General features: G+C 35.5%; 1 protein-coding gene across 1 annotated transcript in view; it reads right to left on the bottom strand.

Moving 5' to 3' along the window:
- MUCL1 (mucin like 1) overlaps positions 1 to 12,468 on the bottom strand; it is a 33,274-nt gene extending 20,806 nt beyond the window's left edge. Inside the window, exon 1 of the mRNA XM_055095570.2 lies at positions 12,046 to 12,468. The gene's annotated coding sequence lies outside the window, so the exon portion shown is untranslated. The remainder of the gene's footprint in view (positions 1 to 12,045) is intronic.
- Between the last annotated feature and the right edge of the window lie 588 nt (positions 12,469 to 13,056).

Consider the following 13,056-nt stretch of genomic DNA (forward strand, 5'->3'; position numbering starts at 1 on the left):
CATATTGATAATGTGCTAGAGATTCAAACAGGGCAATCAGGCAGGAAGTAGAAAAAAAGAAAAGATGAATAGAAAGAAATTACGAAGAGATAATTACTTATAGATGAAGCAATTGTATTCATAGAACGTCTAAAACAATCTACAGAAAAACAATGAGAATTTAAAATCAACTATAAGATGTTGGTCAAAAGATATAAAGTTTCAGTTAGACAGGAAGAATAAGTACAAGGATCTACTGTACAAAATGGTGACTATAACAATGTACGTATTTGTGTATTTATGGCAACATGGATGAACCTGGAGGACATTATGCTTAGTGAAATAAACCAGGCACAGAAAGACAAGTATTATCCTTGAAAATTGCTGAGAGTATATTTTAAGGGTTCTCATTACAAAAAAAGATAAGTATGTGAGGTAATGCATATGCTAATTAACTTGATTTAGCAATCCCCCAGTATAAATTTCAAAACATGTTGTACATGATAAACATAAACAATTTTGTCTATTAAAAGTAAATAAATTTTAAAAATAAAAATAAAATTAACTGTAGCCATTTTCTATCTACAAGGTCAATATACAAAACTAAATTGTATTTATATATATATATATGCAGCAAACAACTAGAATTTTTAATGATATAATTTATAGAAACAGCAATGTAACCAAGTAAATAGTAATAAATACAGATGTTCAAAGCATCTCTGCAGGAACTATGCAAAATAAATGGAGGGATAAAATACAAATGAACAGGAAAACTCAATATTATAAAGATGTTGTTCTCTCCAAAGTAATTTATAGATTGAAGGCAATTGCATAAATTATAGGGAATTTGTTTTTGGAAACTAATTAGTTGATTCTTTTCTATATTAAAATTCAAAGCCACATAGAGTCAAGATAATCTTGAAGAAAAATTACAGAAATTGCTCTAATACTTGTATAGAATTATTAAGGCCTATAACTGTAAAACTCCAAGAAGAAAACATAAGAGAAGGCCTGCTGAATGTTGATTATGGTGATAATTTTTCGGATATGATACCAAAAGCACAGGCAACAAAAGCAAAAATAAATGGGACTACATCAAACCAAAAAGCTTCTGCACAGCAAAGGAAACAATCGACAAAATGAAATGAAACTTAAGGACTTGTAAATCATATATCTGATAAAGGGTTAATATTCAAAATCAACAACTAAAAATACTAATAGTAAGCTAATTAAAAAGTAGACAAAGGACCTGAATAGACATTTTTCCAAAGAACACATACACATAGCCAACAAGGATTTGAAAAGGTGTTCAACATCATTCATTTCAGAAAAATGCAAATCAAAACCACAATGTGATATCACCTCCCACCTAGTGGAATGGCTATTATTGAAGAGACAAAGTACAGCAGGGTTGGTGAGGATGTGGAGGAAAAGGAACATTTGTATACTGTTTGTAGGAATGAAAATTGGTACAACCATTATGGAAAACTGTATGGAGGTTTCTCAAAAACTTAAAAAAATAACTACCATATGACCCAGCAATACATCTATGTATATATTCAAAGGAAATCAGCATCTTATAGAGATATCTGTGCCCCTTCATGTGTTGATTGCAGCATCGGTCTACAATAGCCATGATATGAAAAACAATCTAAGCGTCGGTTAATAAATGAATAAAGAAATTCTGAGACAGATAGATAACTATATATATGTATAGATAACTATATATATACATATATATATGTATGTATTATTTAGGCTAAAAAAAGAAGGAAGCCCTTCCATTTTATGGCAACATGGATGAACCTGGAGGACATTACGCTTAGTGAAATAAACCAGGCACAGAAAGACAAATATTACATGATCTCACTTACATGTGGAAGCTTAAAAATAATTGAACTCATAGAGGCAGAGAGTAGAATGGTGGATATCAGGGACACAGGAGTGAGAGAAAAGGGGAGCTACTGGTCAAATTATACAGTTTCATCCCTGGGGAGGGTTTATGGCATGGGGCAGTTTTGAGTTCTGAGCACAGACTACCTGGAAGCTTGCTAGCTGCTACTAGCGGAATACTGCACGTATGAGGCCTGCTTTGCCAAATGCGTGGGAGCTGGGTGGGGTTTACTGCCACCTGCTACTCCCCACTCCCCATGTGGATTCTTTTGTGTGGCAGAGGCAGCTGTGCTCCTCCCTGGAACATTATGCCAGCAGCCAGAGAACTGCCCTCCAATCCCCACTGGAGTCACTGCTTATACCCACGTATGGATAGCCAGAGTGTGGGACTTGCCTGACCCAGCCATAACCTGGCTTTTCCCCTCCACCTGCCCTGGTAGCTTAATGCAAAGGACAGAAACTTGTGGAAACTTTACGACCCCGCTCATTGCCTGAGGCACTAGAGTACCTCCCTTGGGTAATATAAGGAAAACACCAATCCCACTGCTACCACCACAGCTGAGCTCTTTTGCAAGTGCCACCTCCTGGCTATAGGCCAACTGACACAGTCCATTACAGCATCTGCAGGCAGAATAATACAGCATTCTGGGAGGAAACTTATTCATATCATCAGCTATCACCATTGTCTGCATCACTCTGGCTGAGCAGGAGGTCCTGAGTCTGTGCACATGACCAGTTTATTACTACTGCAGCTGGTATTTGAGAAAGCCAACACACTAAGGCTATCTATAACCAAGGAATTTCACAGACTTTACATCACTCTTGTGCCATCACCATCAGAACTGGTCCTGGTACCTGCTTCTGGAAGACTTGAGGACATATCACATCACTGGATTCCTTGCAGACATTCCTTAGCACCAGCCTGGAGTGTGGCAACCCCACTGGGCAGCAAGAGCCAGAGGAGCAGTAGCATTCACAGTAGTCTGACCCTCAGGGACTCTTACTTCTAGGGGCAGGGGGAATTCACCACATCAAGGGAATACCAGGTGGGACGAAAGAATCCAGACAGCAGGCCTTGAGTCCCAGAACTTTCTGCTTGTGAAAAGCGACTCTAAGCAAAGGCACAGGTGCAGTGCAGGGCTTAGCACAGAAAGTCTGCAGCTCTGCCACAACAGTCAGGCAGCCCTGGTGCTCAAGGAGTGTTTGCCCACCACAGGTGACACAGTTGGAGCTTCTCCTATGGGAGCTGAGCATGGGTGCACCTGTACACAGCCTTTCTGGAACACTTCAGGGTGACTACATCCCTACACAAAGAGTGCCCTCCAGGTTCAGGCTTCCACAAGGAGTAGTCACAATCCCTTTCTACATGGAACATCAGCATTCCTGAAGAAGAAAAGAGGTACCTGTCTGATCTAAATAGCTGAAACACTGGTCAGCAGTGTGACTGGGAGGCAAATCATTTTCCTGCGACTTGACAGGAGGATGAGGTTGCTCCCTCCCTACCCCCATGAAAAGACCTCAGTGCATTTCACTGAGACCTCCCCCAGCTGCCTCTGTCAAGGCTGGGATCTCTGTCCACAATTGGATGTCGCATTTACCCACCTGCTTTAGTCACTGCCAGTTGATACCCATGGTCACCTCCCATACTGGCCAGAAGCCTGAACTGTTCAATCCAGTAAATAAAATACTGAGGGAGAAAATTAATAAATAAATAAGTGCATGCCACTGGAGAATGAGATAAGCTTCAAGACACCCCCACCATTCCAATCCCACTTGCTCACACACCAAGCATATTGTATTACAACCAGTAGCTGAGTAAGCCACTATACAAAGACTCTCTATAACCAAGGAATTCCTACAGAGTCTTCATATCTGAAAGCACCCAGAGCCAAATTAAGTTCTAATAAACTATAATGATAAGGTCACATCCTCAATGAGAAAAAAATTTAAGAAAACATACTAAAATTAAAAATAAATTTAAAAATAATTAGGAGAAATAGTCCACCCAAGTGAGAAGGAACTAGAAAAATAATTCTGGCAATATGACAAAACAGTGTTCTATAACCCATCCAGAAGATCACATTACCTCTCCAGCAATGAATCCAAACCAATATGAAATCTTTGAGATGCCAGATAAAGAATTCAAAATGTTGATTATGAAGCCACTCGAGTTACAAGAGAAAGGTGAAACCCAACATAAAGAAATTTAAAAAACAATTCAGGATAATAATGAAAAATTTTCTAAAGAGATAGATATCTTAAAGAAAAACAAATCAGAACTTCTGGAAATGAAAGACACATTTAGGGAATTACAAAGTGCAATGGAAAGTTTTAACAATAGACTAGACCAAGAAGAATTTTGGAACTCAAAGACAAGCCTTTTGAATTAACTCAATCAGAAAAAAATAAAGAAAAAAAATATAAAGAAATGAACAAGAGCTCCAAGAAATATGGGATTATGTAAAACAGCCAAACCTAAGAATCATTTGTGCTCCTGAGGGAGCAGAAAAAGCAAAAAGTTTCAAAAACTTATTTGAGAGAATAATTGAGGAAAACTTCCCTGGCCTTGCTAAAGATTTAGACATACAAATATAAGAAGCTCAAAGAACACCCGTGGGATTCATGACAAAAAGACATTACCAAGACATATAGTCATCAGGCCATCTAAAGTCAATGTGAAGGAAGATATTCTAAGAGCAGTGAGACAAAAGCATCAGATAACCCATAAAGGAAAACATATCAAACTAACAGCAGACTTCTCAGCAGAATCCTTACAAACCAGAAAGGATTAGGGTCCTATCTCTAGCCTCCTTAAATGATATAACTGTTAGCAAAGAATTCTGTATCAAGCAAAACTAAGTTTTATAAATGGAGAGAAATAGTCTTTTTCAGACAAGCAAATGCTGAGGGAGTTTGTCACTACCAGACCAGTCCTACAAGAAATGCTAAAAGGAGTTCCCAATCCTGAAACAAAAGATGGATATGCACCAGAATAGAACCACTTGAAACATAAAACTCACAGAGCCTATAAAACAATAATGCAATGAAGATAGCAAAGTATCAAGGTAACAATCAATATGATGACTGAAACTACTACTTCATGTCTCAACGTTAAATATGTATATGAATGTAACTGAATGTAAATGGTCTAAATGCTCCACTTAAAAGATACAAATTGGCAGAACGTATTAAAAAATCACAAACCAAATATCTTCTGTTTTCAAGAGATTCACCTAAAATATAAGCATTGATTTTTTTGTTTTTGTTTTTGTTTTTTTTGAGACAGAGTCTCGCTCTGTCACCCAGGCTGGAGTGCAGTGGCATGATCTCAGCTCACTGCAAGCTCTGCCTCCTGGGTTCCTGCCATTCTCCTGCATCAGCCTCCCGAGTAGCTGGGACTACAGGCACCCACCACCACGCCCGGCTAATTTTTTGTATTTTTTTTTTAGTAGAGACGGGTTTTCTCTATGTTAGTCAGGATGGTCTCAATCTCCTGACCTTGTGGTCTGCCTGCCTTGGCCTCCCAAAGTACTGGGATTACAGGCGTGAGCCACCACACCCAGCCCATAAGGATTCTTATAGACTTGAGGTAAAGGGGTGGAAAACTATATTCCACACAAATGGAAACCGAAAGCAAGCAGGAGTAGCTATTCTTATATCAGATAAAACAGGTTTTAAAGCAACAACAGTAAAAACATAAAAACCCAAAAAAAAGTCATTATATAATGGTAAAAGGATCAATCCAACAAGAAAACATTACAATCCTCAATATATTGCACCTAACTCTGGAGCTCCTAGATTCATAAAACAATTACTACTAAACCTAATAAAAGAAATAGACAGCAGCACAATAGTAGTTGGGGACTTCAACTCTCTACTGACAGCACTAGATAGACCATTGAGGCAGAAAGTCAACAAAGAAACACTGGACTTAAACTGCACTCTAGAAAAAATGGACCTGACAAATATTTACAGAACATTCTACTCAAGAACTGCAGAATATACATTCTTCTCCTCAGTGCATGAAATATTCTCCAAGATAGACCATATAAAAAGAGATAAAACAAGTCAATATATTTTTAAAAACTGAAATCATATCAAGTGTTTTCTCAGACCACAGTGGAATTAAACTAAAAATAAACTCCAAAAAGAACTCTCAAAACTATACAAATACATGGAAATTAAATAATTTGCTCCTGAATGATTTTGAGGTTAACAATGAAATCAAGATGAAAATTGAAAAATTCTTCAAAATGAATGATAGTAGTTGCACAAGTTATCAAAACCTCTGGCATATAGCAAAAGCAGTGCTAAGAGGAAAGTTTACAATTCTAAATGCCTACATTAAAAAGTTCAAAAGATCACAAGTTGACAACCTAACATCACACTGCAAGAAACTAAAGAAACAAAGACAAACCAAACCCAAAACTAGCAGAAGAAAAGAAATAATAAAGATCAGAACAGAACTAAATGAAATTGAAACAAATACAAAAAAGATCAATGAAACAAAAAGTTGTTTCTTTGACAAGACAAACACAATTGAAAAACCATTAGCTAGATTAACCAAGAAAAGAGAGAAGATTCAAATAAGCTCAGACATGAAAATTGAGACATTACAACCAATAACACAGAAATACAAAAGATAATTCAAGATTACTATAACACCTCTATGTACACAACTAGAAAATCTAGAGGAAATGAATAAATTTCTAGAAGCATACAACCCTCCTAACTTGAATCAGGAAGAAATAGAAATCCTGAACAAACCAATAACAAACAAGCAATTAGACTGAATTAGTAATTTAAAAGTTGCCAGCAACAACTACAAAAAAGCCCACAGCCAGACAGATTCACAGCCAAAGTCTACCAGACCTTCAAAGAAAAATTGACACCAATCTTACTGAAACTATTCCAAAAGGTTGAGAAAGAGGCAATCCTCCCTAACTCATTCTGTGAAACCAGTATGCCCTGATACCAAAGCATGAAGAGGACATATCAACAAAAAAAGAAAACTACAGACCAATATTCCTGATGAACACAGATGCAAAAGTCCTCAACAAAATAATAGCAACCCAAATCCAACAGCTCGTCAAAAAGATAATTCATCATGATCAAGCAGGTTTCATCCCAGGGATGCAGGGATGATTCCACATATGCAAATTAATAAATGTGGCAGAATTTATAAATAGGCAGAATTTAAAACAAAAATCACATGATCATCTCAACGGACACAGAAAAAGCATTCCATCAAATCCATTGCCCCTTTATGGTAGAAACCCTCAACAAACTAGACATAGAAAGAACATACATCAAAATAATAAAAGCCATATATGACAAATCCACAGTCAGCATCATACTGAACGGGGAAAAGTTGAAAGCATTCCCACGAAGACCTGGAACAAGACAAGGAACTCAAACAAATCAGCCAGAAAAAAAAAAAAATCTCATCAAAAAGAGGACACATGACATGAATAGACACTTCTCAAAAGAAGATATACAAATGGCCAATAAATATATGAAAAAAATACTCAACATTGCTAATCATCAGGGAAATGCAAATTAAAACTACAATGAGACACCATCTTAACCCAGCCAAAATGGCCATTATTAAAAAGTCAAAAAAACAGTAGATGTTGGTGTAGAGGTGGTGAAAAGGGGATGCTTACACACTGCTGATGGGAATGTAAATTAGTACAACTTCTATGGAAAACAATACGGAGAGTTCTCAAAGAACAAAAAGTAGATCTACTGTTTGATCCAGCAATCCCACTACTGGCTATCTACCTAAACGAAAATAAGTCATTATATCAAAAAGACACATACGTGTTTATGTTTATCATAGCAGAATTCAACATTGCAAAGATATGGAACCAATATAAGTGCCCATCAACGAATGAGTGAATAAAGAAAAGGTGGTATATGTACACCATGGAATACTACTCAGCCATAAAAGAGAATGAAATAGTGTCTTTTGCAGCAACTAGCAACTTGGATGGAGCTGGAAGCCATTATTCTAAGTGAAGTAACTCAGGAATGGAAAACAAAATACCGTATGTTCTCACTTATAACTGGAAGCTAAACTATCTGTATGCAAAGGCATACAGAGTGGCATAATGGATATTGGAAACTCAGAATGGAGGAGAGTGGAAGGAAGGTGAGGAATAAAAACCTACATATTGGATACAATGTACACTGCTCGGGTGACAGGTGCACTAAAATCTCAGACTTCTCCACTCTACAATTCACCCATATAACCAAAAACCACTTTTACCCCCAAAATTATTGAAATAAAAATATATCTATTTATTTTTAGTGTATAAAATTTCAATCATGTAGGATGAATAAATTCTAGAGATACACAGCTAGTTCATTATGATTAATGATACTGTATTGTATACTTAAAATTTGCTAAGAGAGTGGATTTTAAGTATTCTCACCACAAAAAATAGTAACTATGTAAAGAGAATGTTATGCTAATTAGTTGGATTGTGGTAACAACTTCACTGTGTATATCAAAACATTACATTGTTTACCTTAAATATACAAAACTTTAAAGATAAATTTTAAAAATAAAATACAATAAAATTGCACCAGTGAAACAGTATGGCTTGTGATGAGGATTTACAATTAGACGATGAAAAGAAGAGAGAGACCAGAAGGTAATTCACAAATATACAGTGACTGATTGAATTTTAAAATAAAGTGAAGAAAAGATAGTTTAAAAATGCTGATAGGTAAATTCAAGATTCATATAAAAGGCAAAAAATACTCAACTTCACTCAATACACTAAAATAAATTCCATATAGTTTATTATGTAGAGAATATATCTAAATAATAAGTGTAACAGTAAACCTTCTAAAAGAGAATATAGAAAAATAAGTTCATGAAGTTCATGCAAATATGTCTTATATAGAACAAAATCAAAGCACTAACCCTGAAGAGATAGGTTGATGAATTAAACTACAATGAATATAAAAGCTCTTACATCCAAATCACTATTCAAGCCACACATTCAGAGGGTATAGTTATAATGTATGTAATTAACAAACGACTGTTAAGTAGACTTTTTTTTATTATACTTTAAGTTTTAGGGTACATGTGCACAATGTGTGGATTTGTTACATATGTATACATGTGCCATGTTGGTGTGCTGCACCCATTAACTCATCATTTAGCATTAGGTATATTTCCTAATGCTATCCCTCCCCCCTCCCCCAACCCCACAACAGTCCCCAGTGTGTGATGTTCCCCTTCCTGTGTCCATGTGTTCTCATTGTTCAATTCCCCTCTATGAGTGAGAACATGCGGTGTTTGGTTTTTTGTCCTTGCGATAGTTTGCTGAGAATGATGGTTTCCAGCTTCATCCGTGTCCCTATAAAGGACATGAACTCATCATTTTTTATGGCTGCATAGTATTCCATGGTGTATAAATTCCTTAGAAAAAGATAATCCAATATAACCATTGGGGAAAAGTTTTGAATAAGACTTCAGAAAAGGGGATATCTTTATGACCAATAAATTTATGAAAATGTGCTCTAATTTGTTTGACATAAGGAAAAAAATTAAAACAATTAGATAGCACTAGGCATCATCAGATGGGTTGAAATTTTATGAACTGAAAATACCAAGTATTGGAAAGGTGTATGTAACTGTAAAGATATGTGGATCTCATCTATACAAAAAACTAGAAAATATTATTGAAACTAAATAAAAGGAAAAATAAACTGAGAAATAAAACATTTGCATAGATTAGAAAATTCCAGTTCTCCTCATATAATTCTATATATTAGATGCAAAACTCGACAAAATTTCAAAAGGTTGGATGTGTGTGTGTAGGTAAATATGAATGCATGCACAACAGAATATGCTTTATTAAAACATACATAAAAAGCCAAGGAAAAAGGACCTAGAATGGACAGGACAGCTCTAAGGAAAGTCAAATGAGCAACTCTTATTCTTCTAGATATCAAAAATTAATATAAAGTTACAGTAACGAATAGTGCTGTACTGGTACAGGAATTTAAAAAGAAAAACATAATATAAATCCAGGTTAAAGATCTGATGATAGTTCATTTAATAAGAAAGCTTGGTTATTTTGTGACATACAAAGTTTAAAATAATAACTCAAATTATAACTGATCACTTTATACCAGGACATACAAAATTTCTAGAAATTTTATATGATTTCTTGAAAATAGCATTTTACCTATACAAATGTAACCTAGGGAAGATTAAGCATCACTTCTTATTTGACACATTTCCATGCAGCTTAACATATCAAATAATCTAAATTATTTTTACCAGATTCCTTTGCAAAATGAAAGAAAAATTCTCTTGGATATTTTCCAGGGGCCATCTGTGATGTCTCAGTCAGTTTAAGGTCAAAAAGACCTCATAAAGCATCCGATTGTTAGAGATTGTCAAAAATGTCAAAAGGTTTAAATAGACGAGTAAGTAGGATCACAGGCCACCATGAAACAACAGTTATCCGTTTAACCAAAGTGACAATAAAAGATTTTAAAGGCAAATACAGAAGCTTACATAGTTGTAAACAAAACCCTTAGCTCTTTTAATATTGTGAAGACTCTTAAGTAATCAAAGACATGATAAAGACAACATAAAACAGAGGAAATTATTCAGAAAAGACACAAAACATTGGTTTCCCAAGCAGATTATGCAAAAGTTAAAGAAAAGCCTTTCACAATCTCTTATTAAGAGCAAACCAATAATCCCCCCCACCCAAAATTTGTCTTTTTAACAGAAAGAAAGCCATATTCTAGCTTTGCATTAGTGTACTTTTGATGTTAAGGCTCATATTTTTAAATGTGTAAACAAAGGAATTCAAATCTTAGCCAGCTTGACTACACATAAATTTCATTTTCCACAAGCCTTCTGCAACTTCCTATATCCTTTAGTTTTTGCTCTATATTTTTCTTATTCCTCATTCTGGAACAACTAGTCATCTAACTTTAGGATAAAATTACTCTCTTTTTCCCTTAACAAAAACACATCCTTCATACTCGTATATTTCCTGTCAAAGATATATCCTATTTTCCCTGAAAACTTTTGATGAAGAATTGTTTTCCTAATTATTTTCACATATTAATTGTAATGTTTAACCATTAGTAAGCTTTCTTTTATAGAGAAAATTAGGAGGTAGATAATTGTGAAATGTCTTTGTTACATGGCAGCATTCTGTAGCAAGCTTGCAAATGTGGTGAATATACCATTTCACAATTTTAGAGGCATATGCTTCCTCATAGTATAATTTTTCAATGTGACAAAAATTAACAGACTCAAATATATTTAGTCTCTTTATACTGTATAAAAGCAAGATGCCAAAAATATATAAACTTAAACTTATGCTCAGTAATTGTTTCAGTATTTTATCTTATTTGGAAATAATCTAGATATTCAATGAATATGCATCATTTAACTTAGTATAACTTAAGGTTTCAAGTTACCAAAAAGAAACTATTTTTCAGGTAGACTTATTGTAACATTAAGCAAAGTTAGTCATCATCTCAAGTTATTTCCCCCTTAACTATTTTAACCTTATATGACTATTAAACCCAAGTAGAATATAAATGTATGTTTCTATTATACTTAATGCTGATTACCCAGAACACAGCTGTTTTTACTAAACTAACAATATTAAACTAATCTTATTTACCAAAGACTTACCCAAGTCACATGAACTTGAAAGACATTTGAGTTTCTAAATTTCTGTGAGTTTTAGGAATATTTAATTTATATAAGCACTCATTTATCTCTAAGTCAATTAGCATAGAATTCCTCTAAGAAATTCCATAAATTAATTTGATAATACCATTTGGGAGTAGAAAAATATCACATAAACATAACATACATGCATATACACATACAGAAATATACAGACTGTAGAGATCTTAGTGCTTTCATTTTCAAAGTTTAGCCATAAGTTAGTAATACAAAACTCTCTGGTTTATATAAAATAATTGCCTCTCACCTTTCTTCTACTTTATATTTTTATCCAAATCACGTTTCTGGCAAATAGGACAAATTAAGGATATCTGTTCACCAACATTTGTAGCAGAAATTTTTAAGACATTCTTTGTCATCTTAGGGAAGTTGTGGGCTAAAATTTTGGTGAATTATTATGAAGCTGTTTGTGTGTATCCAACACTCACCTGAGTGGACAAAACATCCAGTCTGTTTCCAAAGTTTTTTTTTCTGTTTTCAGCCTCTAATCATTGCTTTTGGGGATCCCTCAGGGATCCCTCAGTCTCTTAAGGAGAGCCCCCAATGGAGGCCAAGGGATCTATAGTTCAAGTGACTGTTGGGAGCTGAGAGGTTGAAGTGGGAAATGAAAAGCCTGGCAGAATGAACAGAGGGATGAAGGTGGTAGAGTTAAAAGGGGGATATATCAAAGGCTTCAAGGTCGCTGAAGGGAAGATCAAAAGTGGTTAAAGAACAAAGGAGGAATGGGAAGGGAGAGGCCTTACAGAAGCCAGTTTGGGGAGATCATAAGTTTCCCAAAGAGGACAATGAAGTTCCAAATTATTCTCTGCAAATTTATGCCAACAGGAAGGAGGTGGACAGATTGGTAGAGCATATAGTCAGTAGGAGTTCAAGAAGGGAGTTTCAGCCAACTGAGAATTTTCCATGAGAGAGACAGGATAAAATAGAGAGAATGGAGAGGCCTCACAAAGAGCCAAGAAAAATTTCCCACTCAAGACTGAGAGCCAGGAAGAAAAACTACCAACCCAGGAAGTCAGGGATCAATCCTCCCTCCAGACAGAGAGAGCTAGGAAGAAAGACTGCTAGTCCAGCAGGTATCTTTCAAACAAAGAAGTCTAGGGCTCTAACCCACCTCCTTTTACCTGGGACTAACCTACTTTCTTATAAACAGCTGCTTATAGCCCAACTTCTTGCAAACAAAGAAACTTGGGCCTCAAATTCAGCTTCTGTTATTCTGAGACTCTAATCCAGATTTTTTAGTATACTCAGAATCTTAAGAATCAAAATCTGTCCTTAGCTTCAGTAAACTGTCATCTAGAGCAATGGTTCAGGAATCTGACTCACCAATGGATTCCTGACCGGTCCCTGGGGATTGAAGACAAAGGGTTCAAAGGAACACATGTAAGGCCCTGGATGAGAGGTTGGGGTACAATGATGACGACTCTGACTCTACCCAAGTC

This window comes from Pan paniscus, chromosome 10 (assembly GCF_029289425.2).
Source record: "Pan paniscus chromosome 10, NHGRI_mPanPan1-v2.0_pri, whole genome shotgun sequence".
In the NCBI taxonomy this organism is placed as follows: domain Eukaryota; kingdom Metazoa; phylum Chordata; class Mammalia; order Primates; family Hominidae; genus Pan; species Pan paniscus.